Source organism: Littorina saxatilis, linkage group LG3 (assembly GCF_037325665.1).
Source record: "Littorina saxatilis isolate snail1 linkage group LG3, US_GU_Lsax_2.0, whole genome shotgun sequence".
Classification (NCBI taxonomy): Eukaryota; Metazoa; Mollusca; class Gastropoda; order Littorinimorpha; family Littorinidae; genus Littorina; species Littorina saxatilis.
The window spans coordinates 46003081-46029774 of NC_090247.1; the positions used below are offsets into that span (position 1 = coordinate 46003081).

General features: G+C 41.2%; 2 long non-coding RNA genes across 2 annotated transcripts; both read right to left on the minus strand.

Annotated features, from left to right (window-relative positions):
• Nucleotides 1-4401: 4401 nt before the first annotated feature.
• Nucleotides 4402-6748, minus strand: LOC138962489 (uncharacterized). The gene is made up of 3 exons (XR_011454525.1): nucleotides 6377-6748; nucleotides 4923-5097; nucleotides 4402-4491 (listed from the first exon to the last, which is right to left on the minus strand). It is a non-coding gene; the product is annotated as an uncharacterized lncRNA (long non-coding RNA).
• A 16865-nt stretch (nucleotides 6749-23613) lies between these two features.
• LOC138960804 (uncharacterized) lies at nucleotides 23614-26024 on the minus strand. Its single transcript, XR_011454064.1, has 3 exons — nucleotides 25549-26024; nucleotides 24571-24708; nucleotides 23614-23843 (listed from the first exon to the last, which is right to left on the minus strand). It is a non-coding gene; the product is annotated as an uncharacterized lncRNA (long non-coding RNA).
• Nucleotides 26025-26694: the final 670 nt, after the last annotated feature.

Genomic DNA, 26694 nt, shown 5'->3' on the forward strand with positions numbered 1-26694 from the left:
ACATATTTATATGTTTTTGGAATCAGAACATGATAAAGAATAAGATGAACGTAAATTTGGATCGTTTTATAAACATTTTTTTTTTTAACAATTTTCAGATTTTTAATGACCAAAGTCATCAATCAATTTTTAAGCCACCAAGCTGAAATGCAATACCGAAGTCCGGCCTTTGTCGAAGATTGCTTGGCCAAAATTTCAATCAATTTGATTGAAAAATGAGGGTGTGACAGTGCCGCCTCAACTTTTACAAAAAGCCGGATATGACGTCATCAAAGGTATTTATCGAAAAAAAAGAAAAAAACGTCCGGGGATATCATTCCCAGGAACTCTCATGTCAAATTTCATAAAGATCGGTCCAGTAGTTTGGTCTGAATCGCTCTACACACACACACGCACAGACAGACAGACACACACACACACACACACATACACCACGACCCTCGTCTCGATTCCCCCTCTATGTTAAAACATTTAGTCAAAACTTGACTAAATGTAATGAAGTTCATTGTGCGTCTCGAACCTCAGTGGGACCATTGGGTCCGAAGCGCAATGTTATATCCGCTACACAACAACGGCTTCTTATTCATGTGAAAAATTTAAGAAGATAAATCCTGCCAACATTAGCGCAGGAGCATAGAGGAACGCCAGTCCCACATACACGCACAAAAATGATCTCATGAGCAAACGTTTTTTTTACAATTTACCCCATAAGACCTCGCTGACATTGAGTTTCATAATGTACTCAGCAGTAAAAAACAATGTCAGTGAATTAACTTTGGCAGTGAGCGCGTGCGAATCCAGTGACTGAGTTCCCCATCCAGTGAACTAGGTCAGGTCAATCTGACCCCTCGTATTAATCGTGGGATTGAGTAACGTTGCGACTTAAAGGAAAAGTCCAAGGTTTTTAAATATCCCAAAAAACTTGAAAATCGAATGCCAAATGTTACAAACATCTCTGGAAAAATATTTTAAAAATTGAAAAAAAATTGTTGTTGTTGTAGTTGAAGATTTAGTGTTGCGGGGCTAACCAAGACAAGTCGCCTGGGGTCAAGTGGTGGTCACGTGGTTTTCGGTGCACTGTGACGTCGGTGCACTGTGACGTCACAAGTTATTGTGTTGATTCTACCACTAGTACCAGCTTGATTTTCACACAGAAAAGTCGCCACTGTATGCCCGAAAAGAATGCCTCGGTGGAGAGCAGCCGCAAACTGCAACAACTCGTCAATGTCCCCAGGCATTTCATAGCACACATTCCCTCATAAAACTCTGAGTCTCTTGTGGAAATGGAAGAGATGTGTGCAGCACAAGCGTGCAGATTTCAAAGTGTCTGGCACTTTCTGGACACAGATTTCGCCATTTTTCTGCAGCACAAAAGTTGGCGTTTCATCCCTGAAACAAATGTTTTGACCACTGGCAGTGTCTTCCCTTCATAAAAGTCCGGAGAGGGCAGTATTACGCGAGGCTGGTACAAGTCGACGAGCCATCGAAACTCCGAGGCGACATACGAACAGCGGATTATCTCACAAGAAGGAATGCGTTGAAGGTCAGAGTACATCATGCTTTTATTTTCATGCATACACGTAAACATTGTTTTGCTGCGCAGCGAATACGAATTGATGCAGAACAGTGTGTCTGGGTCCAGCTGATATTCGCTGGAGTACAGATGCGCCACTGGCTAGATCTACAGAGTTACAGAACGGTCTGAGCTGAGCTAAGAGTAAGAGTAAAAAGTAGTCAGGGTTGTGGACACGTAAGACAATGCGTGTGTCACGTTATCTATTCTATTCAGTCGCAAACTATCCCCTGATATCAATTCATGAAATTGGCAGCGTTTGCTGGAATCACGGTTTAATGCTATTTTTACCAGATCTAAACTTTTGGTGGATGTGCAACCGGTAAGGTAAACAGACACCTGCATGCTAGAGACAAGAAGATTACGAATTGTGCAGGGAATTAATCTGTCTGCATTGACTGAGAGACGCAAAACCAATCTAATTGCTACAACATGGATCCACATCCAGACGACTTCCAGAGGGTGTCTAAATGTTCAGTGTACTGTATACATCAGAAGCATACTTTCGAATTGATTTATACTCACACTCATTTTCTCTCTTCGTTTACTTCCAGACCTTTCATCATCACTCACGGCCACTGGTCAGAACAGGTCACTAGACACTGACACCGTGACCATTCCAGATTTCCCGGTTCTCCGTGATCACAACGCAACTGTTGACCAGTCCTGTTCCTACCGTCCAGAATCACCACAGGAGAAAACCAACGTGCCATTCATTGTAAGATTTTTGTTTTGTTTTGAAAATTAGTGCCTTATTCTAGCTTTGCAAAAAATGAGAAAGTGTCTTTGACAGATACCATCCAAATAATACATTATGAAAACAAGTACAAGTTCATTTCTACTCATGTTAATCGTTTATGCTTTCTGTGCTGAGCGACATATGGATTTAATTTCTTTCGTAATTCACCTCCCGTCAACCTGCAAAACTATATCATTCTGTCGAAGTAGTTTCAAATAAAGTTAGTATGCTTCCGAATAAAAAAAAATAAAAAAGGGGTATTTTCTTAAATGTTTAATTATAGACCAAAACAAAACATTCACTAGTATGTTGCTGACCTGATGGTCTTTATGGTAGACAGCAAGAGTTGCATGTTCAAGAAGTTTAAGCAGTACATTTGAAAGAGCAAGGTAATTTAAGGTGGTATAATTTTAATGGTAGGTTCCACTGTAAGGCGACATGGAGGGTATCTTTGACGGACTCATTCAACATTCATACCCATGCACATCACCTCCAACACATAAGCTTTGTTCTTGAGTCAAATTTATTGGCTTTATAAATATTGTGAATTTTTGTCCGTTTGCAGATTGGCTTATCTATGAGTATGATTTTTTTCGAAAATATCTTGCGATCTACGTACGCATAATGTAACACGTGAAGAAGAACATAAAAAGTTCGTCAAAAGAAATCTAATTTGCATTTCAACCCATTTGCCTTCCTCATTGTTAATTTTTCTTCATAAAGACTACTTGAAATAAACAAAATGTTTAACCATTTCAAGGCCTCTGAACACGTTTAAAAAAAATGCAGGTCTTTGCTCACTATATCAGATCTGCCAAGGCTCAGTTTACACAGGAAAAATCATCTCTCGACTTGAACACATACCAATAATCAACAGCCTCACTGCTTCATGGAGTTGGATTTTGTGTGTTGGAATGAATTACACATGTGGCGTTTTAGAATATAATTCATAGAAGATGTACATTCGTGCAGAAAGGCTTTAATTTAATAATTAGGCATTCGTGATGTTCTCTTAAAATAACTAACATGTGTTCCCTTTACCGGACCTCTGAACCAGTTGTGTGAATATGCAGGTTAAACTCGTGCCTTTTCTGTGTTATCAGTGTATTTCTCATCCAGGCATGGAAGCGTCCTCTTAAATGGACAGCCCTTCGACAGCCTTTTCCGTGTAAACGATTGGGTTAAAAATCTCAAATCTGACAGGGCTTTTACATGGGATATGGCCATCTTTCCGTTTTGAAAAATACCGGAACTCAACACTCTGTATGGGTACTCTCTTTGCGAATGTAGAATTTTATGAATTAATTTCTTAAACGCCACACGTGTAAAACATTCCCTAAAAAATGCAGCTCCAAAAACAAGTCAGGATGTTGATTCCTGGTTCAAGTCAACAGATTTGTTTTTCTATGTAAAAGTCTTCGCAGATCTGTGTAGTGAGCAATCCTGTTTTGAAAAAGGACGTGCCTTTAAGCCTGTATAGACGGTTTGATTGTTGAGATACCTGGTGGCAATGACCGCACGGGTGGCAAGAGGTAGTAAAGCACAGATGACAACAAACCGACTTGCATTTAGAAAAAAAGTTAGGAGGCCTTGATAGGGGGAAACATTTTGTTAATTTCCAGAATCTTTATGAAGAAATAATGAACGAGAAGAAAGTCTGGCCTTGAAGTAAATGCAAATTAAACTATGTATACTTTTGACAAACTTTTTTCTGTTCTTATTCACATGTTAAAATGTGTGCAGAGATCGTTAGTTACTTCCAAAAAACCATGTTTCAGGCAACAGGCAAACGGACAATACTGGACACAGGCTATGCTGACCGGCTCATGGACCGACTACCTGATGCTGGAGTACACCAACAGTGGAAAAAGTCTGGAACAAAATGTTGCAGCATGTGAACCATGCACCGGACCACGTGACAACCCATTATCATCTTCAAACCATGCAGGAATCTGTTCAACCAAAGATACTAGTTCAACACAGTCACACGATTTGTAAAAGTATATTTCAGCCTTCTGTAGCTCAGGGATTTTGAACCCCACTCTTCATCCGTTTGTGAAAGTATTTCTGATTGTTTTTACTGCACAGGTTGGTAATGGTACTCTGATGCTTCTGCCGAGAAACCCCACTCGCTAGCGCACCAGCTGCCTGTTATGGGTAAGCGACGTGCCTGTATTTCCTGCAAAGCAAGACAGAATAAAACAGCAGCTTAGTTTGAGCTTTTAAGACATTCGTACCAGAGAAAACGTGTACGTGTTTGTTTGGAGAGGATGGATAGAATCATAAGACACGCTGTGTCTATGTGACGTAGAGCAGGTTTTCAAATTCATGCTGAAGCACTGTGTGATCGCTATTTTTTATGGCATATCTTACCTTGATTTCAGATAGACTGGGAACCGAAATGAGGATGTTTACATGAATAAACTATGCTGATATGTATGTGTTTAGAAATAAAGAATAGTTTTAATGATATATGATGGTGTGTGTTTTTTTTAACCCAATGTGATATGTTTGTATTTGAAAACAAATTGTACACTCTGTTGTCAATTTTACTTTCAGATAAATAAATCTATCATAATGGAAATCATCTGTTTGTGTTGTGTTACTTACCCATTTTGATCAATGTTGAGTCGTCCATATTCCTGTGTGTACGCATAGTATGCAGTTTGAAGGTAGTAGATGTCCGAGCAAACATAGGAGGATGTGCTGTTAGGCTGTCTATCTCCTCATCCAGGTTTTCCAGATATTTGAATTTCGTTCCCTCTTGGAGTTTCTGCACTGACACCTGATAAGCAAAATACATGTACACGTATCACTCTGTGATCATGGCAAAATGTATCATCTGTATGCCCCGTTCAAAAATTACCTTGAGATTCTAAGGTATAGATCTACACAGAAATTGCAGTGGATCACAAAAACAACACCAACAGTAGTACATGAGAGTCAATAACCCGATTTAACCCCAGGTAGATTCAGGGTCCCACTGACTGAATCTCATATGGTTGCTTTTCGGCACACACCACACATTTTTAATGGGACTGTGGGGTTTTGTTAATACAGTAAAATATATAGTAGCAACGTACTGTCTGTTCGTGACGTTTGAGAATACCGATCTATGCACTAACGCATTGTCTTTTTGTAGTGTGACTGTCCGATATTGCGTACTCCTAAAAATCAATGATCAAAAAGTTTGAACTGCTGTAATCGTGTTTCAGCATAATATGTCTGACAGTGCTTATTTGCTTCCAAAACGGCTTGCGATATCACGCCATCAGCGTTTCTCCACTGCTCAGAAAATCTTATGATTTCAGATCTAGTTTGAGATCGGAAATCACGTGTGCTCGTTTAAAAAACCAAAATTCATTTATTACTTCCCTTTGACCGTTTCGCAAGAAAAATGTCAGGATCACTATTAGTATAGACCCTATCGGTATTCCAAGCTCTCGTAATCTCTCGCAAACTTCAGAGCATAGCAAAGCATGCGGTACAGCGATCTCGTGCGAGCTGCACAAGCCAAGGTTCGAAGTTCTCGCGATGTTCAAAGCATAACAAAGCGCGTGTCTCGCGAGAGCTGCTTAGATACCGAAAAAGTCTATTAGCACATGAAAGCAGCCCACCGCCATTTCAAAAAAGTTTCACTGTTTAGTGGTGTCGATGTCATGTAGTGTCTTACTGTCGCAAATAAAAATACCAGGATAATTGCAGTTTTGTCCGCAAGAAACAGGCTTTGCGCAATGTTAACTTGCTGTCTACATGTTTCGTTGTGTGACTGAAGAATTACTCAGAATTCCAAGAGAAAATAAGGATAGTCGCGTGTGAACATCACTGTGGAAGCATTTATTCTAAACTGGGCAGTTCAAGGACGAAATCCTTGATTAAAGATAGGAAAATAAACAACACCAGATGCCTGAAATAATAGCATAAATCCATAATCTTTACATGCTTACAGATCTGTGGAAGCACATCAACTGATCTGTGAAAAACACACCTGACTTCGATCTAGCATGCAAGAGGTAGCGACTACGGACTAGTGTGTCAACATCACAACAAAGAGAATCACATACCATTTCGTATTGCCGCTTATGCTGGCTCTGTTTCAAGCAGTTCCTTGTGGCCTCGCCAGCATTTTGACGACGAAGAGGCTCAAACGGGCACGCTAAAACCTCAGGCTGGCTGAAAACCGGTCCGTATTCCACTTGTCTTCCTCACTGCTTGAGCCGGCCATGTTTGTTGTTCAAGGCTCGTGACGTAGCACACGTATGTGCACAAGGTCATGAGCCAAGACTGCGCGCGCGATGGAACGATTCAGAACAACCAAAAACGAGTCAAAGTATACTTTTTGGATTTCTGTGTTCATTTTTACACACGCATTTGTGGTTGATGAATTAAGAGGGTCAACATATCAAAAGTGACCCTAAACCTTGGACTTTTCCTTTAATTGTCACGTATAATGGAAGGGCGCTGGTTCTCGAGATAGGTGTGACCACATGACGTCATTTATACTTTCGTCATCGAAGATCTTTCGTATTTCAATCAGTGTCATTTCCCAGTTCTGTGTTCTGCGGTCGTTTTGACTGACTTGACAAGTTGAGAAAACCAATGACATTTTATTTTTGCGAAGCAACTGAATATGAAAAGAAAAGAAAGCGTGCAGAAGTATGTTTGGGTCCTGCAAGACTTTATGACCTACGACTTCTCCGTTGGAAGAAAATAAAGATGTCTGAGGCTTTTCGTCTGCTTTGAAGATAGGGAGATTTTACAGCGCACACGGTAAAGTGCAAGTCCTATTGGACAAGAATGTTGTTATTCTTCTTTCTTCGAAGTACCGTAGATTAATTTTGTTCTTGGCCATATTTTCGAGCTGTGCATTGGGAAAAACACGTTTGAACGCAATCGCAAAGAAATTTTGATCATTTGCTCCGGAACTGCAACGTCGATTTGCCCAAACAAAAAATTCTGGCTCAATATGCGGAAACAGGCTGGTAGTGTCATATTTTTTAAACGGGTTTGGAAGAACTGCTCATAATTTACATAGCACTCCGGCCCTGTTCTTTTTTTCGTCACACCCAAGACCGTTATTTGTTTTGGGCGACGCAGTATTAGTAGGCCACCTCCAGTTATATATAGAGAATACTACATGGCTTGCTGTGTCGTACCAGATTTACACGAGTTTTGTTTTTTTAATATTGAACTGCGAGCGAAAGCGAGCTGTTCACTATTTGAAAAAGCAACGAGTGTAAATCTGGTACCACACAGCCTGCGCAAGCCATGTTGTATTCTGTTTATCCTACATACTGTACTTACGTGTATTTTACTCAAAACGTCCCGCAGTCGAGGCAGCCACATTGAAGACGCTTGATTTCGAACCTCAGTCGATCTCTTCTAAAGCCTTGTGCAATCTATTACGTCAAAGCAAAGAAACGTCATTCTGGAAAGTGTGGCGTGACATGTTTGTTCTAACAATTAATCGAGGGGAATTAACGAGGGCATTTTTTTTCTACAATGACGTTTGTCTCGGTGACTTTGGCATCATTAGTGGTGGCAAAAAACAGGTCCCTGCCAGACTTGCTTGACATGACCTCATTTACATGATATACACACGTGTGATTTGAACGATTATTATCTCATGAGTATCTCTCTCACGTATGTAGGATAAACGTTGTTTTTAAGGAAGGCTGTGGCTATATCCACGGGTCCGTGTCTCTAGACTCAATGCTATATCCACGTCACTGACGTCATCATACTAAAGGGACGCTACGCTCGCCTTATATTTTCCTGCTTTCGGTTGAGCACTTCACTGATGACCGACGTCAGCTGTCAAATTTTAATAGTCAAAATTTGGACTCCATGAGTGGAATACAGGGTCCAAAGTAAAATGTAAACAAAGCCGGCTGCCGTCCTACCGTTAATTGTGACCGGTGAAAATTGCAGTCCCCTTTCGTGAGCTTTTTTGTTGCAGTCTCAGTTCTATCAACGAAATGCTTTGGAGAAAAGAAGAGTAGAGCAAAATAAAAGAAAGGAACGTTTAGAGGGGGAAAAAATAAGTCAACAAATTTATTTAAAAGGACTAGTGTATCTAAACCCCATTTTTCAACCCAAAACCCTTATTACCAACGCAAACATACACCCAGATGCATTCCATTCCCACCCCTTCAAAGGCCCGAAGATCACACCGGTGACACTGTGACGGTTCCCCTACGCTTTGTGTTCGGTGCCCTGACCCTTTGTGTTCGGTTCCCACTCGGTTCCCACACGCCAAAATTCGCGGACAAAACATCCATTTATGGTAGTATTATGCAATGTTGCTCTCTGAGAATGGTCTTGTTAGATCTGTGAGTGTTTACACTACATGCCTAGGTGCTGTTGGATTGAAGGTTTTTGATATTTTAGCCGTTATTAGGTAGAATGCCTTCCACTTTACTGCAAAACTGCATAATTCGTAGCATCGGCAAGAAATATCCTACCAAAAAATGCCTGCTTGGAACTGTCGTTGGTCCAGCAAAAAGTTCAACATGTCTGTAGCAGACAGCCCAAGTTTCAAGATTGTAGGGCCATCCAAACAGCCGTAATAATAAAAACAACAAAAGTAGTCAGTGAAATTGGCTGTGTTCGGTCCCCACACACTTTTGTGACGTAGGCGTGACGGTTCCCATAATTCATTGTGTCGGTCCCCACTTTCTGTGTCGGACCCCACTTTCGACCTAATTTCTCTGTGACGGACCCCACAACCAGCCTATTTTGTGTCGGTCCCCACACCTTCTTGGATTTATGACTTGCCGGTTACTTGTATCATTGTATTCATTGAATCTAATTGTCTCGGAGTTATTTTTCAACAAAAACCGGCAAGGCAGCACCTTTTGTGATACCAAGTAAGTCAGATGACATCAGTATGTGAGTGTGTGTGTGTGTGTGTGTGTGTGTGTGTGTGTGTGTGTGTGTGTGTGTGTGTGTGTGTGTGAGAGAGAGAGAGAGAGAGAGAGAGAGAGTGAGAGAGAGAGAGAGAGAGATTGACACCTTTCCAGATCACTGACTCCGGTTATGCGACACTACCGCGAGCGTCACTACCGCGTGTCACACTACGGCGAGTACGACACTACCGCGTGTCACACTACCGCGTGTCACACTACCGCGAGTACGACACTACCGCGAGTATAACACTGCTGCGTGTCACACTACCGCGCGTACCACAACCGCGAGTACCATAACCGTAGAGAGAACGCATGCAAACTTACTTCTTGTGAGTTTGTGTTCTAACGGCTTTGATTGGAAGCAACCCATTCTATATGTATTCTGATAGTGTGTTCTGATCGTTTTGAGTTCTTGGTTAGCATGACAAACATTGACTGATTAGTGTTCAGAGAACAGACCAGGCCTTTTTGTTTTATATTTCAAGGAAACATTTCAACCTTTGCCTTCAGCCATGGAAGTCATAAAATGACACGCGGTAATGTTATACTCGCGGTAGTGTGACACGCGGTAGTGTTATACTCGCGGTAGTGTCGTACTCGCGGTAGTGTCGTACTCGCGGTAAGTTCTGTTTCCGTACCCGCGACAGCGGCAGCGACAAAAGAAAACGCGCGCAAACGCGTGACGTGTTTCCGTACTTGCGTTTTAAACATGCGGTAAAATCTGTAAACTCCCGCGTTGCTGCGCGACAACGCGAAAAAATCGCTCCAGGACCCTTTCAAAAAAATCGCGTCGCTTGCCGCTTGTCGCGCCGCTAACGCGTCGCGCGTGTGGAAACACTCCTGGTCATTTTCTATGTGCTTGATTTTCGTCGCACCGCTGGAAAAACGCTATCGCGGGTACGGAAACACAACTTTAGTGTGAGACGCGGTAGTGGTACTCGCGGTAGTGACGCTCGCGGTAGTGACCAGCACCCGATCACTCCACATAAACGCTGGTTCTGGTTGCATTGTGCCGCTGACATACAGCTAATAGGATTTTTACACCCCCGGTATAGGGGTGTGTATAGGTTTCACTCGATGTGTTTGTGTTCGCAAGTAGATCTCAAGAATGAACGGACCGATCGTCACCAAACTTGGTGAACAGGTTCTATACATTCCTGAGACGGTCCTTACAAAAATTGGGACCAGTCAAACACACGGTTAGGGAGTTATTGGTGGATTAAAATTATACAAGGCCTGGTATAGACGGACACCCCCGTTGGTCAAAGGGAAATAACCATTCTCACTGCCACCAACTGAGAAGGTTATTTCCCTTTGACGGGGGTGTAGTTCCTATCGGAGGAATTTCTTGTTTTAATCCTTTTGTGGTATTGCTGATGATGCTGAACATGTATTTTACTAGTTTACCAATATGTATCTTTGACCCTGATAGCCTACGAAAACGGAGCAATCATGGCCCAACATTGGCCCAATGCTGAATTTATTGGCGCGGTGTTGAGCCTTAGTCGGGCCGTTGTCGTAGGCTGTCAGGGTTTATGTAGCCTTGTTCCATTGTATTCTGACTGTCATAAAGTAATTAATTTTAAGAGAAAGCAGTCATGAACACAAGGAGCTGGGAAAAGTTGCCTCTTACAACAAGCGTGGATAAAGACACATACTTGACACAGGCAAGTACTCTTTATATTTAGTCAAGTTTTGACTAAATATTTTAACATCGAGGGGGAATCGAAACGAGGGTCGTGGTGTATGTGCGTATGTGTGTGCGTGCGTGCGTGTGTGTGTGTGTGTGTGTGTGTGTGTGTGTGTAGAGCGATTCAGACTAAACTACTGGACCGATCTTTATGAAATTTGACATGAGAGTTCCTGGGTATGAAATCCCCGAACGTTTTTTTCATTTTTTTGATAAATGTCTTTGATGACGTCATATCCGGCTTTTCGTGAAAGTTGAGGCGGCACTGTCACGCCCTCATTTTTCAACCAAATTGGTTGAAATTTTGGTCAAGTACTCTTCAACGAAGCCCGGGGTTCGGTATTGCATTTCAGCTTGGTGGCTTAAAAATTAAATAATGACTTTGGTCATTAAAAATCTGAAAATTGTAAAAAAAAATAAACATTTATAAAACGATCCAAATTTACGTTTATCTTATTCTCCATCATTTGCTGATTCCAAAAACATATAAATATGTTATATTCGGATTAAAAACAAGCTCTGAAAATTAAATATATACAAATTATTATCAAATTTTTTTTTTCGAAATCAATTTAAAAACACTTTCATCTTATTCCTTGTCGGTTCCTGATTCCAAAAATATATAGATATGATATGTTTGGATTAAAAACACGCTCAAAAAGTTAAAACAAAGAGACGTACAGAAAAGCGTGCTATCCTTCTCAGCGCAACGAATACCCCGCTCTTCTTGTCAATTCCACGTGCACTGCCTTTGCCACGGGCGGTGGAGTGACGATGCTACGAGTATACGGTCTTGCTGCGTTGCGTTGCGTTCAGTTTCATTCTGTGAGTTCGACAGCTACTTGACTAAATATTGTATTTTCGCCTTACGCGACTTGTTTTATATTTAGTCAAGTTTTGACTAAATATTTTAACATCGAGGGGGAATCGAAACGAGGGTCGTGGTGTATGTGCGTGCGTGCGTGTGTGTGTGTGTGTGTGTAGAGCGATTCAGACTAAACTACTGGACCGATCTTTATGAAATTTGACATGAGAGTTCCTGGGTATGAAATCCCCGAACGTTTTTTTCATTTTTTTGATAAATGTCTTTGATGACGTCATATCCGGCTTTTCGTGAAAGTTGAGGCGGCACTGTCACGCCCTCATTTTTCAACCAAATTGGTTGAAATTTTGGTCAAGTAATCTTCGACGAAGCCCGGGGTTCGGTATTGCATTTCAGCTTGGTGGCTTAAAAATTAATTAATGACTTTGGTCATTAAATATCTGAAAATTGTAAAAAAAAATAAAAATTTATAAAACGATCCAAATTTACGTTTATCTTATTCTCCATCATTTGCTGATTCCAAAAACATATAAATATGTTATATTCGGATTAAAAACAAGCTCTGAAAATTAAATATATACAAATTATTATCAAAATTAAATTGTCCAAATCAATTTAAAAACACTTTCATCTTATTCCTTGTCGGTTCCTGATTCCAAAAACATATAGATATGATATGTTTGGATTAAAAACACGCTCAGAAAGTTAAAACAAAGAGAGGTACAGAAAAGCGTGCTATCCTTCTTAGCGCAACTACTACCCCGCTCTTCTTGTCAATTTCACTGCCTTTGCCATGAGCGGTGGCCTGACGATGCTACGAGTAAAATGGCATTGCGTTTCATTCTGTGAGTTCGACAGCTACTTGACTAAATATTGTATTTTCGCCTTACGCGACTTGTTTTTTTTTCAATCACCACTAGAAGTCCCTGGGCAGCATTTTGCTCTGAAAACTGAATCTCACATACGACAGGTGGATCTTTTATTTTAAAAATGTGCCAAATTGCATATCTCCAAGGCCGTAAGACTAAGAGTAGATATTGGGAAGGCCAGTTCAAGAAGGTGTGGGTGGATCAACACATAATTTGCTGGTATACTGGGAACCGTCCCAGAGATAAATAATGTTATATATTATTTGTGGCATAAACTAATAAAGTTAGTCTCTCTCTCTCTCTCTCTCTCTCTCTCTCTCTCTCTCTCTCTCTCTCTCTCTCTCTCTCTCTCTCTCTCTCTCTCTCTCTCTCACACACACATACACACACATACTGATGTCATCTGACTAACTTGGTATCACAAAAGGTGCTGCCTTGCCGTTGCTGAAAAATAACTCCGAGACAATTAGATTCAATGAATACAATGATACAAGTAACCGGCAAGTCATAAATCCAAGAAGGTGTGGGGACCGACACAAAATAGGCTGGTTGTGGGGTCCGTCACAGAGAAATTAGGTCGAAAGTGGGGTCCGACACAGAAAGTGGGGACCGACACAATGAATTATGGGAACCGTCACGCCTACGTCACAAAAGTGTGTGGGGACCGAACACAGCCAATTTCACTGACTACTTTTGTTGTTTTTATTATTACGGCTGTTTGGATGGCCCTACAATCTTGAAACTTGGGCTGTCTGCTACAGACATGTTGAACTTTTTGCTGGACCAACGACAGTTCCAAGCAGGCATTTTTTGGTAGGATATTTCTTGCCGATGCTACGAATTATGCAGTTTTGCAGTAAAGTGGAAGGCATTCTACCTAATAACGGCTAAAATATCAAAAACCTTCAATCCAACAGCACCTAGGCATGTAGTGTAAACACTCACAGATCTAACAAGACCATTCTCAGAGAGCAACATTGCGTAATACTACCATAAATGGATGTTTTGTCCGCGAATTTTGGCGTGTGGGAACCGAGTGGGAACCGAACACAAAGGGTCAGGGCACCGAACACAAAGCGTAGGGGAACCGTCACAGTGTCACCGGTGTGAAGATGCGAGGAGCAGACGCAGCGAGTGGAAAAAGTCCGTAAAAGCTCGCACCTGCCAGCCTTCAGCTGAAACAAGACGATGATGCTAAAAATAGAAACGTCGGCAGATGACGTAGAGATGGGAATGGGAGTGGGAGCGGAAGCAGCGCCCTCTCCATGGATCTAGATCTAACTTTCTGCAAACACGAGTCAGCATGAGTAGATCGTTTCTGCGTCGTTTACGGTTGCAATACTATCCATGCAAACATGCCGGGAATAAGTAAGCTTACTCACGGGTTCCCTCAAGTCTTTCACAGAAGGAAAGCTTGGATTGACTTTGTGGAAACGGTTTATTCACAACCAACGAGTGGACACCATTTTGCAGATGATGCATTTGCAGAACAGTTCACAGCTCCCTTGTTCGAATCCGAACTCGGTTATCGTCCGAGTCGGAGGATTCTGTCCCGTCAGGGATCCCACTAACGTTTATCAATGTGAAGAAGAATTTGAATGCTGCATAAAAGACAGTTGAGATGGCTGACGAAGAAGTGTCGAACCGGAGAAAGACTCAAAGTCGACGGAAAAGAAAAGTGAAGGCAAGTGATCGTTATGTTTCTGTTGGCGGTGCATGATTAAATTTAACGGCAGACGTAGTGCGTTGCATCTCCATCGTTTATGTAAGGTATGTGTGTCCGTGTGAATATGTGTAGGAGGGAGACTGAGACTCTCAAAAATTCTGATTTCTGATTTCTCTCTCTGTCTTGCCAATAAAATAATAACGAAGAGATACACACAGAAAGACACACACAAACACACAAACAGACACAGACAACCACACCCATAGACATGCATATACACTTTCTTTGATCCAGAACCACAGCCGAGACAGACGGACAGACACATACACCACACATACGCATAGACATGCACATACACTTTGATCCAGATTGACACATAGACGGACGGACACACACACACACACATTCACACGCAAACAGTCACATTCACATATACACACACACACAATCACACTCAAAACACACATAAACACACATCATACCTCCAGCAGATTTTTTTTACAATGTAGAAATATCTAGGTCATTGATTGTTAGATTCATTCCTGTAAAATCTCCCAAATCTAACAAACAAATACATGTACATGTAGTTGAAACAAATGTCTTGTGCAAGAGATCAAGGGAGATAATTTTGATGCAATTGTTAATGACATTGCATAGTGATATCCTTTAAAAAAAAAATTTGAAAATAAGGAATTGAGATCTCTACACAATTTATCTTCCTTGTTTTATGTATGACATTGAGTTATAGTTAAAATTGTATTCTCGGAATTGTTCAAAAATAAATTTGAAGGGAGGCAACTAATAGATGAACAAACAATATTACAATTTACACATTCAGTTATGCTTTTTTTTGGATAAGATCTATTAATGAGAATTATACAATAAATACACATGGAGGGGGGGAGGGGTGCAGAGTGATTTTGAATGAGGTATCTGTCTAATATTTAGTAAAGCGTGGAATTATGACTGAGAGTGAGAGTCATTAATTCAGTGCATTTAAATTTGTATCCTGTTTTCAGGCTGTTCCTTGCCACTCTGCATTACAATGAAAATGGGGACAGGGGTGATGCGCTTGATGAAGAAGGAAATCCGACGTTGTCCATCACATTCCCAAAAGGAAAGAAAGGAGAGTACAGTGTGAGGAAGTGCAAAGGGCCACGAGCTTATGGTAAGTTACATGCAGGGTAATTACTGACTGCTGGTTTTTAGCAGACACACACACAAATGAAAATCCTCTTCTTTTCTTATACTCCAGAATTCTGGCAATTTACCCAAACACACACTCACACACACAACTGAAGAGGGAAAAGACAGAGAGAGAAATATTACATTTAATTTTGTTCAGTTGGGTATTCGCTAGAACTGCAGCATTCTTCCTAAAATGCATTTTTGCAAGCATAAAAGCTGTACTTGGTTCCGTGCAAATAATGCCTTTTCACGACTATCTCATCCTGAGCTATCACACTGTTACATTTACAGGTCACGTGTCAAGATTGCTTCAACGTCTGTTTGAGAAGCTGACAAAGGATCCAGGTGCCTTTGAAGCTTCCTTAGTAGTAGGTATCGCGCACGAACCGGACCTTTTTTTTTTGCGCAGCTGCACAGCCGTATTTTGATAGAAGGTGATAGGTTAAGGTGCCTGTGTTTAAGTAGTGATAAGGAGGGATTGCGTTTAAACGGTTTATTGAGTTTTATATTTTGTCATGTGATTTCATGTGCCTGTACCTGTTGCTCGGTACTAATGACCACTCCAGCTGGGGTAAGCACCAATAAAAAGCAGTAATTGCCCCCATTTTCTCCGCGCTTCGCGGAGCACTCTCTCTTTAATAGCTATGTAGTTTGGTGCCCTGTCAGGGGAGGTGTCAGGATAAGACAATAAAAATAGTACCGCTGCGCTTCGCGGAGGCCCCTCGCCGATAAACCACCAGAGGTGGTCAGCAGTTAGAGAAGTTTAATAGGACGCGGTTTGCCTACCCCGAGGGTTGATTAGGGTTTAATGCTTAGATTAGTGCTAGACAAATGGTGTGGGGAGGGTGTGGAAGTTAGCTCTGATGTACACATATAAAAAAAGTTTTAACAAGTAGACTCAGATTGTTGTTTTTTATGTGGGTGTTATAAACATCGGAAGTACATTTTACACCGAACACGAGTTGTTCTACAGTCAGTCATACATAATCTTAGGTTAGAGACTGATCACGTCTGAGTATTGCACCACAGAGACACAAGACCTCACATGCTAGACCATGTTGGTTGGTCAGCACTAAAAATAGAAACGCGTAGTTAGACACTAGTGTGATGCGGTCAAAAAGGGGGTATAAAAAAAAGTTCTTCTGGTGTTTACACCTGAGTATTGCACCACAGAGACGCAAGACCTTACATGTTAGACCATGTTGATTGGTCAGCATCTAAAAATAGAATCGCGTAGTAAGACACAGGTGTGATGCGGGTATAAAAAAAAAGTTCTTCTGGGTGCTTACGCCCGAGTATTGCACCACAGAGACGCAAGACCTAAACATGTTAGAACTTGTTGATTGGTCAGCACCTAAAAATAGAAACGCGTAGTTAGACACGAGTGTGATGCAGGTAAAGGGGGGTATAAATAAGCTTCTTCTGGGGCTAAGTCTTGAATGTCTCTTCGACTTTACAAATGTGGGTGGTGAAAATAACCAAACTATGGCGACCAGCAGCAGCGGCAGCAGTGACGCTAACACAACTCCACAACCGGCCTCAACAGATTTGGTAAGTTGATTTTGTTTTTATATCTTGTAAAGATAAAAAAAAATAAAGGTAGAGTGTTACTTTTTTCTCAGACATAGCTTTTTAGAAAAATAAATGTTTTTTTTATGTAAGATGTTTTTTGATATTGTTTTTTTGTAGCTCAGACATAGTTCTTTTTTTTTATTACAGCGTAACCAATGCCCGCACTGTGAACAGGTTTTTACACAGACCAAAAACCTTAACGTTCACATCAAAGAAGTCCATAGCAAAGCCAGACCTTTTCTCTGTGCTATGTGTGGCAAGTCGTTTAGCAGAAAACACGGCCTTACTCGACATAAAAACTCAATCAAAAACTGCCAAGATGCCGCGAGTCGGACACCTCCACCACCAGTGCCGACAGGCGGACAGAAAAGAAAAAGTTCGCCTTCACAGGATGCCCCTCCCCCCAAAAAGGGATTAAACAAACGAAGTCTAGAAAAAGAAAAAATCAAAACGTTACCTTTTGAAGAAAGACAAATGTACGAAAAGCATTGGAATTCTGTTAAAACTCATAAGCGGCCTGGTAAACTTCAGTCAACCTATACCATTCTCTGGAACCCTTGTTCTGATTTCCCTGATTGGGACGAAGCGCTTCTTGATCTGTTCCATGAACAAAACAAGCGCTTCAAAATCAATTTTTCTCACTCTTTTCTTCTCAAAAACAAAGAGTCGGGTGACTTGTCTTTCTTTCATGCCTCAGTCAATAACCACTCTGTCTTACAACGACCGCGCCTGATCAACTCAAAGCAGGACTTTCTTTCTTTTCTCGGTGAAATCAGTGATCATGACATTTTAGAACAAGTTAGACTCGAACGCCCAAACTCTCGGTATTCTGTTCATACCATCATGTCTTCCAGTTTCTATGTCACGCCTTTGTCTGACTTTCCTATCGGATGCGCCTGTGGTAGTCTACCTGACTACATCACAAACACACAGTTCTTGCACAAGTTGCAAAAAGACGCGAATAATCATTTTCCTTATACTGATGGTCTGTGTCTCTTTCGCTGTCTTGCTTTGCACAAAGGAGCCTCGCGTCATTCTTTGCAAAAACCCACAAAAACCTTGTTCAAACAGTGGGCCGGACATTCTCCCCCTGTCCACTTTCCGGGGGTCACTTTGTTTCAACTTGAGTCGATTGAATCTGAGTTTAATGTGAACATAGATGTGTTTGAGTTTGATGAGAACCAAACACCTGTCTGTCTCGTTCCTCTGCGTCGTAGCGCTTACAAACATTCTGGCGTTATGCGTCTCTTGCGTTACAAAGACCATTTCATGTACATTTTAGACATTGATAAACTCGGTCATGCGTTGGCTTGTTCCAAATGCGGAAAACTCTGGTCGTCTTTGTCTCAAATGAATCGACATGAACAGACTTGTCAGGGTGAGGGTTCAAAAGAAACCTTGAAAGGCGGGGTTTACTCACCACCCCAAAACATTTTTCAACAGTTACAAAGCCACGGTGTTCAGGTAGCCACAGATTTTGTTTTTCCCTACAGAGCGACTTTTGATTTTGAGGTGTTTTTTGACACAGATAACTTACCACAGACAAAATTAGCTGAGTCAAACTGTACACAGTACACAGCAAAACATATTCCTCTTTCTGTTTCTGTATGCAGTAATGTTCCCCATTTCACAGAACCAACCTGTTTTGTGAGTAAAGGTAACCCTCAAGAACTAGTGGATAACATGGTTAACTACCTAGAACGTATCTCCGAGGCCTCCTGCGCTCTTCTTTGTGAAGAATTTAAAGATGTGTTTGATCAGTTGACTGAGATCGAAGAGACACAACAACAAGAGACAGATAGCCTCAACATCCCCGTAGAAAGACTCAGACAGAAATTATATGAGTATTTACAAGAACTGCCTGTCGTAGGTTTCAATTCTTCTCGCTACGATCTGAATGTGATCAAACCTTTTCTCATTGAAAAGTTTGTCAAAGACAAAACAGCCCATAACGATCTTCCAAAAGACGAAAGTCAAACAGACCCTGTTTTTGAACCAGATGGTTTTGATACCGTGGGTGAAGAAGAAGAGGAAGAAGAAGAAGAAGAAGAAGAAGAAGACAAAGAAGTCAAAACAGAGGGAAAAAAGAAGGCCCCTAAAAGACCTCCTTTCAAGTTTGTTGTTAAACGAAACAATCAGTATATGTGTCTTTGTACAGACAAACTTCGGTTTCTCGACATCAACAATTTTCTTGCGCCAGGTTTTAGTTATTCCAAGTACCTCAAGGCGTTCGGTGTCGAAGAGGAAAAGGGTTTTTTCTGCTATGAATACGTCACTAGTCTAAGTACACTAGACGAAAGAGAACTCCCACCCCATGCAGCTTTTTTTAGTAAGCTCAAAAACTCAAATATTTCTGATACAGAGTACGCTTTTTGTCAGCGTGTGTGGACTGAAAACAAAATGATGACTTTGAAGGATTTGTTGGTGTGGTACAACAACCTAGACACAGGGCCGTTTCTGGTTGCTTTGCAGCATCAGATTAGTATGTACGCTAGTTTGCAAGTTGATTTGCTGAAAGACGGTATTTCTGTCCCCGGTGTGACACTGAAGTATCTGTTTGACACGTTGTCTTCAGATACCTACTTTTCACTTTTTAACGAAAAACAAAAAGACGTTCACGCACTTTTGCGAAAGAACATTGTCGGGGGTCCGTCTATTGTCTTTCACAGATACCACGAAAAAGACAAAACATACATTCGTGGTAATCAGGACAAACCGGTACAGTCTGTTCAGGGATTTGATGCAAATGCGCTGTATTTAGCTGCACTCATGCAAGACATGCCCACAGAGCACCCTGTCATTCGTAGAAAAGAAAACGCTTTTAAAGCGGAAAAAACAGATCCCTACGGTCAGCTAGCTCGGGAATGGTTGGAATGGGTCATGGCATCAAAACAGATCCATCTCCAACATAAGTTTAACGCGAAAGAGAAGGCCCTTGGTCGAAAAAAGATTAGAATTGATGGTTGGGATGCCACAAATCAAATTTGCTATCAGTTTCACGGATGTTTGTTCCACGGGCATGACTGTTCTGTGACCGCCGGTAAAACGACTAACCCTGTCACCGGAAAAACACTAGTTGAACTCAGAGAGCATACAAGCAACATCACCAAATACCTACGTGAGGATGTGGGTGTGACTGTCGTCGAAAAATGGGAGTGTGAATGGCACGCAGACAAAAAACAAAACACCTCCATTCAGGCTTTTCTACAAGATCGTTTTCCGACACTTAAACCCTTCCGCCATCCTTCTACCATCACAGATCAAACTGTCTTAGACGCGGTGCAAAACAAAACTTTGTTCGGGTTGGTACAGTGTGATATTTATGTACCTGATCATCTAAAAGAACATTTCAGTGAAATGCAGCCTATTTTCAAAAATGAGTCTGTCAGCCGAGAACAGATCGGGGTTTTTATGAAAGACTACGCTGAAAAACACAAGCTCTTATCCCAACCACGTCGTACACTTGTAGGGAGTTACCACGGTGAACAAATTCTGCTAGCTACACCCCTCTTGTTTTGGTACGTGCAGCACGGGTTGATTGTTAAAAACATCACGCTGATCATAGAGTATCAACCCAAAACCTGTTTCCGTCAGTTTGGTGACAGCGTTTCAAACGCAAGACGAGCAGGAGACCAAGACCCATCAAAAGCTATCTTAGCTGAAACTTTCAAACTGCTCGGTAACTCAGCCTACGGGAAAACCTTAACTAACGTGGCCAACCATCGTGATATTCATTACGTTTTGTCTGATTAGGCCTCAAAACTGATCAACAATGGTCGTTTTCAAAAACTAACAGAAGTAACAGATTCTGTCACTGAAGTAGAGATGGCTAAAAAAAAAATCAACTGGTCACTCCCCTCTCAGATTGGATACTTTGTTTACCAGTACGCTAAACTACGCATGTTGGAGTTTCATTTTGATTTTCTAGATAAGTTTGTGTCCAGAGCCGACTACCAGCTTTTGGAAATGGATACAGATTCTCTATACATGGCGCTTAGCGCTTCAACGTTAGAAGAGGTGGTTCGTCCTGAACTGCGAGAGCAGTTTTACCAAGTGTATAACCAATGGTTCCCTGCACAAGCCTGTGACCAACACGAGGCAGCCTTCCAAAACACCCGTTTAGCTAACGCCCTATGGGACGCGACTCTCTGTCAGGCCTGTACAGCGCGTGTCCACTATGACAAACGAACACCCGGTCTCTTTAAAACCGAATACCAAGGAAATGCGTTTATTGGTTTGTGTTCTAAAACCTACTTTTGTGAGGGAGACAGTGGGAGTAAATTTAGTTCAAAAGGCTTAAACAAAAACCAAAACAAACTGACAAAAGAGTCTTACCAACAGGTGCTTCTAACGCAAGAAAGTGGTGGTGGTACAAACACTGGTTTCAAGACAGACGGAAAGTCTATGTTCACGTATTCCCAAACCAGAAAGTCACTCTCGTTTTTCTACATCAAGCGTGTGATCGCTTCTGATGGGGTTTCAACCCTACCTACACCCGTCTAACGGGTCTCTTTCTTTTTTGACTGTGATACCCCTCTAATGGGTCTCTTTCTTTTTTTGACTGTGATACCGCCGCCTGTGATATGGTTAACATTCCAATGCCAAACAACTTTGTCGTTTTTGTAAATAAATTTGATAAGACATGTTTTGCTTCTGTAAATAATGCTCGTATTGTTTAATCCCAAAAACCCCCAATGTGGCTTTGACATACCTTGTCAAAACGGTCCCAAGCCCGTGAAAACACAGAGGGAGGGTCAATTACTGAATTTTATTGGTGCTTACCCCAGCTGGAGTGGTCATTAGTACCGAGCAACAGGTACAGGCACATGAAATCACATGACAAAATATAAAACGCAATAAACCGTTTAAACGCAATCCCTCCTTATCACTACTTAAACACAGGCACCTTAACCTATAACCTTCTATCAAAATACGGCTGCGCAGCTGTGCAAAAAAAAAAGGTCCGGTTCGTGCGCGAATACTACTACTTTCCTTCCCAGAGGAATTTTGTGACAAACCTGACTTTTGGGCCGCTGCATATCACCCCCCCCCCCCCCCATACCGATAACAGACCTGTTTACCCCCATAAGTGTTTTGGGGTAATGCTCAGCCCCAAAAATAGTAATCCTGGCACAAAAATAGTAATCATCCAGCATTTGTCGCCAATTACAACGCACATGACAACTGTGTCTGCGAAACGCAATCATGCACCTATATCCATCATTCACAAACAAAACACATCAGTCAGTTTTTGTAGTCATCATAATTTCAAAGAAGATCACATCAAAAGCACATGCATCACTGATTCTTTTTCTTTTGCTCGCTGTAGGCCTTTTTCAGTGTGTCAAGCGCTTCTCTACTGTACTTGCGCTTGCCGCATGAGTGAGGGCGAGACTTCACCACTAGAAGGCTCTCCAGCGTCTCATCAGACAGACATGATCTCTGGTCAGTCCACAGGCGGAAGGTATCGTCCACTGGACTACTACTATCACAGAAAGACTACAAGGTACGTCACTCACCTTCGAGTCTTCTGTGTTCTTCGAGTCGCTTCCTGGGGAAAAATATTGTTCAAGACGGTTTGCCTCTTCCTACAGTCTGTGTAAGGTCAAATAAATACAGTTGAATGATTGTTTGAACTATATGCACCTTTAGTTTTCAGCTTCCGTTCGCTGCAGGTTGTTTTTAACCATCATTTGGACGAATCTTCGTTTGCGAGCCGCTAATATCCACACGGCGTCTAATTATGCATCCGCACCGAATATGCATACCAGCGCTCATTGGTTAATAACAGGATATTCGATGATTATTTTCATTGGTCGACTGAAACGTTTTCCTCATTTTGAATGAAGTGGCAAACGGTTCTTCACTAATACCGAAAGTGAAAACTCCCGTGGGTAGCTTCCCTTTGCCGCACAATATTTACATATGTTTTAGACCAATGAACGCTGGTATGCATATTCGGTGCGGATGCATAATTAGACGCCGTGTGGATATTAGCGGCTCGCAAACGAAGATTCGTCCAAATGATGGTTAAAAACAACCTGCAGCGAACGGAAGCTGAAAACTAAAGGTGCATTTAGTTCAAACAATCATTCAACTGTATTTATTTGACCTTACACAGGCTGTAGGAAGAGGCAAACCGTCTTGAAAAAGATTTTTCCCCAGGAAGCGACTCGAAGAACACAGAAGACTCGAAGGTGAGTGACGTACCTTGTAGTCTTTCTGTGATAGTAGTCGTCCAGTGGACGATACCTTCCGCCTGTGGTCAGTCATGTGCTTTTTCACCCCATTTTACCATTGAAAAAAACCAATGCCAAACATTTGAATTAATAAAAAAAAATTTTTTTTTGTTTTTTTTACTTTTTTTTTATTTTTTTTTAATGATAATCGTAGTCTTGACACAGATAGCGGAATGGCGTATTTTTTGCAGAAAATCGTAATAAATTACGCCAAAATCGTAAGGGTAAACAGGTCTGCGATAAGAAGCTGCAGCACCATACAGTACAAGATAACCAAACTGATCCCACTTTTCCCCGCTGATGTCGACACCAACGACAATACTGAACAAAATGCACTTGCAAGGAATTACAGATTTTACTCTTTTATTTCATAAGTGATGCATTAGATTATAAATACATTTTCATGTTACCATTTTCATTCAAGCTCAGACCACTCAAAACCTCTGTAGTACATCAGACGGAAATGCATATCTGATGGCCCGTACTCCACATGAAGGTAAAGGTATCCTGATTTTCCTCCCTAGCACACCATGGCACCACCTCACAAGCTGTCAGAATCCTATGTAGCGGTACTTCCTGAAAAATAATCACAAAATCTGTGACATAAGTGTGTGTTGCATAGTCCGGCAGGGTGTTCCTACAAAAGGTGTGGAAAGTGGGGGGAAGAACACTTATTTTTCGTGAATTGATAGAATGGCTTGTTTCATGGCTGGCTGGCTGTGTGTGTGTGTGTGTGTGTGACAGTATGACAAGATCCATGTAAATCTTTCATTTTACCTAGTTATTTATGTTTAAAATGTACTTTCCAAAATGTGTTTCTTTCCAGCATTATGTTAATCTTGTTTCACACAAAGTGTATAAACTATGAATCTATTATTCACTTCTGGACTTCAGTGTGGAGAGATCCGAGGATTTCAAAATAATATTTACTGGTTTGTATATAATATATAATATTATATGCATCATACCATGTCAAACACATCACAATATAGACGCGTGATCGACAAGAAGAGGAAATACTATGTGTGCACTTGTATGTCTTATCTTTTAATTTAATGGTTTTTTTTAATGGACCAACTTTCAACTTTGTGAGAAGAAAAAGTTTTTAAGACATGAAAAACAAGGATTGCTTTAAACCTGCAAATTAAAAAAAAATCTTCTGTCACCTTCTTCTTCAGGTGTGTGAATGGATGGGTGTACGGGGTACATTTGTCATGTGGAACAGACCTAGAAGTATCTGCCAACACATCACGATGATGTGACAAGCACATGCTTGGTAAAGAAAGATAGGTGTGTCACTTACTCCTTAAGAGTAGCCTGTAAAAACCCATGCTCCTCCCGGTACTGGTAATATGCCGTCTCCAGCATATCCGTGTTTAGGCAGACGCTTTCAAATTATGGGAGCTGCGTGATGCATGTAATGCCAATTTTTTCGGGAGGTCTGCAAACATAACAGTATTGTTATAACTTATGGTTAACTATGAAATTAGTGTAAGAACTTCTGTCTTTCTTTATTTGGTGTTTAACGTCGTTTTCAACCATTCAAGGTTATATCGCGACGGGGAAAGGGGGGAGATGGGATAGGGGAAAGGGGGGAGATGGGATAGAGCCACTGGTTAATTGTTTCTTGTTCACAAAAGCACGAATCAAAAAATTGTTCCAGGGGCTTGCAACGTACATGTAGTACAATATATGACCTTACTGGGAGAATGCAAGTTTCCAGTACAAAGGACTTAACATTTCTTACGTACTGCTTGACTAAAATCTTTACAAACATTGACTATATTCTATACAAGAAACACTTAACAAGGGTAAAAGGAGAAACAGAATCCGCTAGTCGCCTCTTACGACATGCGGGGGGCAGAGAAATAAGGATGTGGAAAAGAAGACTTTTGGTAAGTGAAATAAAGGTGATGGATCCAGTCAGGTAGAAATAAGACAACAAGAAAGGAATCGGAAAACTGCAGGGAATAGTAGGGAGAGTTTTCTTGGAAGGAAATATAGGTGAAAGGACTGGTATTAGGCAGAAATAAGACAAAAGAAGAGAAGTAAAGGGGTGGGGAAGCTTAGTGGAAACACTCCCGCCGCGTGAAGGCGACCACATGGGAGCAGTGTAAGAACTAAACTTCTTAACAGACATTATGAAGTTAAGGCTTTACAGACTATTTATAGTAATGAATAACCTCTGCATCTATGTTGCAAAATAGTCACACTTTTCCTTTGCTCTTTTCATTGAAAAAAAAAGTAATTTAACTAATGCCAAGTAAAAAGTAATACATACCTGCCTGGGACAGTTCAGCTTCTTCATAATTTTAGTAGACTCTGTGCAGCAGTTGCATTCCTCCACTTTCTCCAACTCCACACAGTTGGTACATTCAGACCTGAAAGTATCACAATTTTTTTTATTCTCTTTATTTATATAGCGCCTTATCCGAAGTTCAAAGCGCTTTATGCCGTGTGAGATGGAATTTTTTACACAATATATCACGCATTCACATCGACCAGCAAACCTCAAGCCTGTTAGGCGAATGTTCACCTTTCGCGGCCGTTATTCCAAGTCACACGGGTATTTGATGGACATTTTTATCTATGCCTATACAATTTTGCCAGGAAAGACCCTTTTGTCAATCGTGGGATCTTTAACGTGCACACCCCAATATAGTGTACACGAAGGGACCTCGGTTTTTCGTCTCATCCGAAAGACTAGCACTTGAACCCACCATCTAGGTTAGGAAAGGGGGGAGAAAATAGCGGCCCGACCAGAGACTATAGAGTATACAGAGACGCTTCATCCTTCTTTGCGCTGCGGTGCGAAAGTGAGACCGGCCAGCCCAGCGCGGGAAAAGAGCCACTCCCTGTCGCACAAGGAAGTTCGCGTATAGCGGCTGCTGTCGGCTGTGTTTATATCACGTTTATATTAACATACTGTCTGTTCTGTCCGGCTGACAGTGCTGCAAAAAGTAACTGAACGAAAAAATATGTTTGTTTGTGAACATCCTTTTTAAATGACCATAAAAACACCGCAGAAAATGGTGTAGATTAAAATTAAATCAAATTTACTTAGGCGGCAATGACCCGCTGCATCGCTGTAGTTATGCAAACATGATTCAAGTCAGTGTCTTTTCACGAACTAACCGTCGTTATTTTTGTGTGTTTTAGTCAAATACAAATACATACTGTATACATGGTCACTTAAGCCTGAGAAAATATGTCAGGAATAAATCGTTAACGAAATAGTTCCCGGTCAAATCGGTAACTAAGGCATTTAGTCAACTTGGCGTCGTCCCAGCAACTCTAAAGTGAAATGGGTAGTACGGTGCTAAGAAATTATCATGTAAGGAAAACTGTAAAATACAGCAACTTAAACAACATTATTGTGACCTAGCTGACTTTAATTAAAGAATCTTGATCGATCGATGATTGTCTT